This window comes from Pinus tabuliformis, chromosome Q, assembly GCF_031772625.1.
Source record: "Pinus tabuliformis cultivar Carrire ecotype Pingquan chromosome Q, CPIR1, whole genome shotgun sequence".
NCBI classification, from domain to species: domain Eukaryota; kingdom Viridiplantae; phylum Streptophyta; class Pinopsida; order Pinales; family Pinaceae; genus Pinus; species Pinus tabuliformis.
The window spans coordinates 1,207,415,080-1,207,423,690 of NC_142296.1; the positions used below are offsets into that span (position 1 = coordinate 1,207,415,080).

Genomic DNA, 8,611 nt, shown 5'->3' on the forward strand with positions numbered 1-8,611 from the left:
TTAAGGTGTGGGATTTGACCAGAAAAAGGGATTCCAAGAGACGTTGGAATATGAATCCAACGGGCATATAAATGTATTAGAAATGTAGATCAATGTGAAGAATAAAGGCAATTCATGTTTTATCTTTCACACTCTTGTCTTCGCCATGGTCGTATTTAACAATTATTATTGAAAACCACCCCCCTATAAAATACACTTTGAGACAATAAAGTGTTTTTTGTAAGCTTGGAATATCCTTTTCATTCATTTTCAACTAAAACAGGTAGGTTCTACATCCACATCCATATGGTTAGGTGGCCTCAAACTGCCCATTGGGAAACCAAGTCTATTGGCCATCTTACTGCATTATAAGCCATCCATCAACAAAAGAGTTTGAGACTGTCTATCATATCTATATAGGTCTAATTTTCCTTATTTCTCCCTGTGATGAGATAATAGAGACAAAATATCAAAGTTTACAAAACATTCATCTGTACTAAGAAAAATGTAAAAAGCCAAATTATGCAAGTCATGCTACTACTCGTTGGACAAATCCACAGGTGTTAGGTCTTTTGTGCTAGAACCTCGCAATTCGATGTGAAGGAGGCATGAAACACGATTCTCTATGTAACGTAGGTGGGTATTCTATTGTTGAATAGGCCGAAATTCCATGTGAATTTACTGGAATTTTGTTTCAGTCTTAGAAGGTCCAGCAGAGGGAGTCGCCAAGGATTTAGCCACAATATTCTTCATCAGCCACTAAAGATAAACAATATGTTTATATTGAGAAGACTAGCCTCTAGAATGTCTAGGGTCCAGCAAAAGATCCCACCAGTCCTCCATATTCAAGTCCATTTTTGTTGACTAATAACTTAAATTTTCTTCCCATACAAAAATTAACTAGCGAACTTTGAAGCTGAGTATCGACCTGGTAGGCTTGAGCAGCTTCCTGAATTAGGCCTGAGGTGGCTCTATGACCCCATCCCCTAAATGGACATGGTTGGGGTTGGCTTCCTCCTCTCCTCCGAGAACTACCCTGATTCCTCCTGTGACCTCCCCTTGTCGAGTTGTCTTTGCGAGAGGATGGATGCGCCATTCTCCAGCTCTTCCAACCATAAAGGTAATGGAAAAAATTGAAATCAAAAGCCAAGAACACTAGCTCACGGAGACAGCCTAGCATAGGGTCCTGACACAAACATTGGTAATTCAAACCTGTAAAATTCCAATAACATAATACAACATGACTGTGAGAATGAGGGTTATAAACCATATCTTTCACCACGATAATGAATTGGGTTTGCCAAAACATGACTTTCACAACAACCCATGGCTCCTCGAGCCTTCTTGGAGAAAGACCCAATGTCCATTCAGCAATTTCCATTCCCATGAATCCCCTTTTCATATGAGGCAACAAGTAAATCAAAGATACTAAATAGTGGGCAATATCACCCATGCAAGAAGTGTGGGCTGAATTCCAATATTCAAACCCAAAATACATGCACATCCTAGAAAGTAAAGTTCCATAACAAACAAAGATATTTCTATTATATTCAGACTTCTGAGAGTAAACTATTCTTGCCTCCCAAATTTCATGGAAGGTTTCTTTTCTGACCTAAGAAATCGTCTCAGAGTCATGTCTCTAGCGAAGAATCAAAGAGTATTGAATCATAGGGATAAGTGCATGAATGAAACACACAGAGTTAACACACCTGTAACCATCGTCCACTGGGAAGAGGGTAAGGTTGTCTACACCAGGATGGCAAATCTTTTGAGATATCGTCGCAGGCGGCCTAGAGATTGCAAGAAAACCTGAAACAATACTAGGAGCAACACCTCCAAACTGAGCTTGGCTAGTTGCATAAGACCTCGACAATGAGATGTCTCGTTCATCTGTCCTGTTATCACAAAATCAGGCACTGAAGGCTGCCAATCAGCAAGACTCTGTGTAACTGTTTCAAACCAGGCTTTAGACTAAGGCTTAGCCTCCCTAGTCTGAGAGGGCTCTCTCACAGATTATAAATATTGACTATTGACAAGAAAAGATGGCTAACTCTTATAAGACACATAAAAATATACTGGCTGGACAGAATTGCTTCCCATTGGGTTTATGGAGTCACTAATATCTCAGTTAAACAATAACATAATCCTTTCATAGAAATCAGGGCACTTTACATCTAATGTTCAAACATAACTCACATGAAACACAGTTTGCCTAGGCATACAGGAAGTCAGAGCATGATTCATGAGTTCTGAGTGATTATGCATAAACCAAACTGTAAAAGAACATTAAAGAGAATAAACCATCATACATTTGAACAATAAGATCTATTGTGAATCCTAAGAAGAAACAACCATCATTTGCATTACTGAAATCTGCTATACATAAACCAAACAGTCTTCTTCAAAAAACATCCAACCCCCTATTACATAGATCATTCTCCTCTATATAGACACATACTTCTAACTGCTTAGAGCTGCCACCTCCAGCATGAGGGGAGCTCGATGATTCTCATTAATTACCCCTATCCGCTATTGAACTAACCTATTAAATACAATTAGCACTAACTGAAGTTCTAAAAAGTTCTAATTTAATTATATCTCTAATTCTATCTCCTTCGTTGAAGATTCCTCCTTGCAGCTTTGACACCTGGCTTTCTCTTCGTTCAGCTGAGATGGCATAAGATGGCATAAGATGGGCAATTAATGTCCCATGCTGGCTTTGAATACCGAAGGCTTTGATCTGTTCTGTATTGGCTGAAAATATCCCTAAATTTTCGGTTCTGGTCCCCCATCATTTCGAATATGCAGCAGCATGAACTTTAAGTCTTTAATAACCCAAGAGAATAGGGTAACACCATGCTCCTGATATGCTGGAGGCTTCCTTGGTAGACAGGTGTGCCAGCCAAAACTTTTCGTATGCAGCTCTGCGTTTAAAATCACCACCTACAGCAGTTTCGTAGCGCGCTACGAAACTGCTGTGTAATTTAAAAAACACAGTCTTCCTCCTAAAATTTGACTGTCTTCAAGTAACAAGGAAGAAGAGATGTATGCCAATCATTGACAATGAAAATAAAACCCTCCCCATGAGGTCCACTAAAGTGTTCACTGCTTGAGAGCTTAATAATCTTTGGAGCTTCAATAGCTGCCTGACATAAGAGGCTAAAACGAAGTTCATTGTCTTGAGTTTTTATCCCTGAACAAAAGATAACTGCCTCAGAAGGTTTATGATCTTCTGCTTCAACACCATCATCTGTTAAAATGCCACATTCCGCTGCAATTGCTTTAGCTGTGTTAATATTGTCACCAGTGACCATCCTCACTGTAATACCTGCCATATCATGCTGTGGAGATGCTTTCTCAGATATGACTTCCATTAATTCACTCAGTTCCATGCCAAAGTCAATCAAAGAAACAACAGTACATCTGTTGCAGAAGAAATCAAGCTTTGTCATGCGAATGTTCATCTGAGTGTCTGTTCCATCATAGTGAGGAGAATTGGGCTACCTTGTAACAAATGTGACATTCACAAAATCAGATACATCTTCCTCTTTGGTTTTTTCCCCTCCTACGGGTAAATTCCAATCAAAAGTTCATATTTGGAACTTGTAAGAGGGGTTCCAAAGTCATGTGATGAATTTTGTTTTGGTGTCGAGGGGAAAGAACTTAAGATGCTTTACTGTCCATATATTCAATCAGCAAATCCTGCACCATCCCTCTGTCTGGCATCTTTCCAGCAGCTCCATATATTGGAGCCATGCCATCTTCAAATGCACTTGGATTTTCTTGCACAGTTGTAACTGCTTCTTTCAGATCTTTCAAGCAATCTTCTGCTATAAGGGTATGTTGAAGAGTCAGACATATGTGTATGCTGTTAGGTCTTTGTAAAGCATTTAGATGCCATCCTCGTGTTGACAGAACATCATTCACTTTAAAAATATCGAGCTTATCTGATCCAAATGCAATGACTGTCATGTCTGGTCTTCCCACAATGAATAGTCCTGGAATTTGCTTTATTCCTTCCTGAAAAGTTTTTTATACTTCCATTACTTTTCTCACTGCCTCCAGATATCCTTCCTCCCTAACACTCATCATAGCTGCCCAGGCACCAGCAATAAGACCACCAGGTCTGCTTCCAGCAATAGTTGGTGAAACATAAAGACCTCCTGACCACTCCGTTACAGCCACAAATTGTTGCTTTCTGATTTCATGATTGCGATACAGCACAACACTTGTGCCCTTTGGCCCTAGGCCATACTTGTGAGTATCCACTGATATTGAAGTTACTCCTTGAACAGTGAAATCAAAAGGTGGAATTGGATACCCTAATTTGCGAGCAAAAGGAAGCACAAAACCTCCAAGGCAGAGATCAACGTGAAAGCAAATACCCCAGCGCAAGACCAAGTCTCCAAGTTCTTCGATGGGATCAATGATACCATGAGGAAAACCCGGTGCTGAGCCAACAATCATAACCGTATTCTTGTTCAAATAACGCTGGATTGCTTTTACATCTGCTTGGAAATCTTCATTTACCGGTACACGCCATAGCTTGATTTTAAGGTATTGGGCCGCTTTATCATATGCAGAATGGGCAGATTCTGGAATTATCATTTCTGGTTTCATAATTCCCTTCTTGACTTTCATATAATCCCGTGAAGACTTTACTGCAAGTATAATACTTTCTGTGCCTCCCGAAGACATATTACCACAAACTTGTCCTCCAGATGCTTTTTCTCTACTACCAAACATGCTTGCTGTCATTGCTACCACCTCACTCTCAAATCGTGCTATACTTGGGAAAACGCTCAAATGCAGCGGGTTGGTGTGAGAAAACATGGAATATGCTTCATTTATCAGTGAAAAATGTCCTTCGGATTCTACATTCTATCTGGCTCAGCGTGGCTTCAGATCTTAATAATGTCCAATGCCCTGCTCTCCAATCAACTAACCGCGCTCCTAACAACACTGAAGCCACCACTGTATAGCTAATGCAATGACCAGGATACCAATAATGTACTACAAACCATATTAAGAAAACTCTGTATATTCCAGCCACAAACAAAGCAGCAATTCGACTTTTGAGAAGCTCAAAGCCAGATAAACATGTTTTTACCGACATAGCCTGCCGTGTCAAGATGCTTTTTTTTAACTCAATGCATGCATGCGCAATTTGGCGTGTGGCAACTGGCAGGTAATAAGCTTGTCACAACATCTACCTCTGATACACATTGTAGAAGATGATCTTTATCAACTATATCAAGCTCGACTGTTGTTGTATTAAAAATCCCTTCAATCACCTTTTGAGCATCTGGTAGCTATAAAGGTGCCACAATAACTTGAACATCATTAACTGCTTCTCTGCTCTAGCATTCATCTGGCCAAAACAGCCATGCTACAATACAAATATCTATAGCTTCTTCAATATCAATTGAAGGCAGCAACATCAAAGACATTCCAGTCAATGTTGCCTCACTCTTAGGAAAAGTGGCACATCCATCTTTCTCTTTAAAAAAACTTCTAGAGAAATTAAGATAGTATACCGGAGAATTTTCCCAGCAAACAGCCAAACCTTGGACTTCAAACATTGCTGATGAATCTCCCTCACTTGCATTACTAAAATGCAGATCAAAACAAAATTCATTAACCTGCTCCCACTTATTCAAGAAAGAAACAAATCCACCATTCATACTAATGACATCAACAGGTCCATTATTTGAAATACAAGCAGTCTCTGTTTCACACGGATTTCGCATGTCATCATTCTTAGCAATTAAAATATTTTCTTTGTTGATGACATTTCCACTGTCTTTGCTCCTCAACTCAACATTGAGGCCAGACAACAGTTTCATCGCGTCTTTCATTTCTTAAGTAGTTTTTGTCATTTTGTTTTGTTTCTAATTCTACAGTATCCTGGATAGCTCCACCAATTTCGTAGCGCAGCCAGTGCAAAGTCGGTGCTTTTCGCTACGAAATCACTAAAACAGGTTACGCTACGAAACTGCTAAAGGATTTATGCGCTGCGAAAACACCTTGTCCTTAAGCTAGTCTGAGCAATTTTTGGAAACAGAATTTTCAGTGATAACAGTGGCTCCACTTGGGATAGTGTGCCCTTGGGGTACACTAAGAACTCGCAGGTCCAGTGCCTTATAAAATTTATTTGACAAACATCTTCTTAAAGCATTACAATCAGTGAAAGTCTGCCAAATATCTCATGAGCATTGTATATAACCGTTTTATGAAGTTTCTTGTTAAGAATAAATGACAAGCTGAACATAAAAGCTTTAGCCCGAGGAGAAGGCCCACAAAGCTTGAAAGGGATGCTTGCTAGTTGTGTGTGTGTTTTTTTTTTATGGACAAGGCACTGGTTCTACGAGTTCTTAGTGTACTACAGGAGCACACTATCCCAAGTGGAGCCACTGTTATCACTTAGAACTGCAGTCACATGTATATAAGTCGAGTCCAAAGTTTCATTGTTAAAAATGGATGTCAAATGGTTGTTATCCTATGTTTACCACTTAGGGGTCATGTTTTTCAATGATATTGATGAGAATCATTTTCAAAACCGTTAGTCATCCTCCATCATGATTGATTAAGACATGTCTTATCTCGTATATGTCATTTGTCCTTTTCGCAGTTTCGCAGCGCAGTTTGATTGGTTGATTTTGAAGCGCAATAATGTTTTAGCCTTTTCGTAGCGCCAGCCATTTCGCAGCACATGTCGCTAAGTTATAACTGTCTGCGCTACGAAATCGCGGATTCGGGGATTTTGCAGCGCAGATCCTAAAATATCATGTCCGGGGATGAGTCATTGTGTCCGGTCGGTTGTTGTCAGTTAGTGTACCTTCCAAGCACTTACGAGCCATCATTCCACCAATAGGTTCATAGTCATGTGCATTTAGTCCATTCAAATGTTTTTGTCATGCATAGTTGTGTCATGATGTTCTATTAACATTACATGAAGTGGCCAGCTTATATGTTAAGATATTTGAATTGAAATGAACCCGAGTTTCTTCTTCAAAGGAGCTGCATTTCAAGCGAGCCTGCGTTCTAAAATTTGAACTTGCTTTTTGAGTTGAGGCTGCCGGTGTTTCTCTGTGCAAAAGATTTCAAAGCGTAATGGAGAAGAAGGAGCATCGGTCTGGAAGGTGTCAGAGGGCAGAGCCCGAAGGATTGGACCTGGCATTGAGGGATGAAGGTGTTAAAAAGGCCTTTAAAGACGCTGGTTGCTGGAGTTTCTGTGAAAAGCTTAAGGGAGGTCACACTCAGGTAACAAAAGAGTTTGCCTTGAATTTTACAGGCTTAAGTTCCAAGGTATCTATGTTAGAATTCCCAGTATCTCCAGAGGCTATTGCTAGTGTAACTGAGATTCCTAGAGGGGGGCAGGAGTGGTTTAAAAATTTCAAATTTGATATGAGCCCCTGTAAAGAATTCTTGAAGGAAGCCTATGTGAATGAAGATTTAACCAAAGCTGTGCCTAGAAGTTATGTTAAGGAGAGTTATGCTATGCTTCTTACTTGTATTCAAAAGTATTTAACTTGTGAGGGTAGATATAACAAAGTTTATTCCTATCATTTCAAGTTGTTGCTGCATTTTACGGGTAAAGCATCTATAGACCTCCCATTTTACTTGTTTCGTAGCCTCAGCAAGATGTGTGATAAAATCCAATTGAGGAAGGATGATTGTGAGACATCATTGTTTCACCATGGCCTAGTTAAACTGTTAGTGCTGGATGGTTTGCAGAAGATTGGTAGGGATTGGAATTCTTTCATCTATATGGCCGGTTTCCAGAGTAAGACAGGCCTCACCCCACAGCCACTTAGAGAAAGAGGAGAATCAGTGGAGGAACCTACTATTGCTGAGCTTAGAAAGGAGGCTAGGGAGAAAAATAAGGTTAAATCTCAGTTGAACAAACCAGTCAAGCCCTTGGTTATTAAAGAGCCACCTCAGCCACCTCAGTCATCATCAAAGGAAAAGGTCAAGCACAAGAAAGAGGTACCTGGATCAGCTGGGTCTGAAAGTGTATCAAGAGTTAAAACAAGAGGTCAATTAAGCAAAGAGAAGGGCAAATCAGTAGCTGTGGAGGAAAGTCCAATTTCAAAGGCCAGCCTAAGTGATTTACTTGAGGCTATTGAATTTGAGCAGGAAGAACCAGTGCATCTTGAACCCATGCATATTGATTTGACCCAATCTTCTCGTGAGAGCACTAAGAAATCAAAAGCTTCAAAGAGATTAAGGTTTGATGAGCCTAGTGAGGAGTTTATGTTCAAACCAAGAAGGCCAGCTACAAGGAAACAAATTAGAGAAGCTGAGAAAGTGCATAAAGGAGAAGAAGCTGTAAAGGAGAAAGTGCATAAAGGAGAGAAAGCTGTAAAGTCACCCAGAACAGAGGTAATTGAAGTATTGACCAAAACAGTGGAGGCAGTCAAACATAAAGACAAGAACAGAAAGGTTATCATCACCCAAGGAGGAAATGTGATTGCCATAAAGAATCAAGTGGGAGCAGCCAAAGAGGAAATTGTCAAAACAAAGAATGTGATTAAGGAGTGTGCAGTTAGGTATGCCAACTATAGAAAAGCTGTGTTAAAGGGTAGCAGAAGCCTAGTGAGTCATGAAGATTCAGTGGCTGATGTATATA

At 40.0% G+C, this 8,611-nt stretch overlaps 1 pseudogene; it reads right to left on the reverse strand.

The window, feature by feature from the left end:
- Positions 1 to 2,642: 2,642 nt before the first annotated feature.
- Positions 2,643 to 5,825, reverse strand: LOC149224111 (sphingosine-1-phosphate lyase-like; annotated as a pseudogene).
- Positions 5,826 to 8,611: the final 2,786 nt, after the last annotated feature.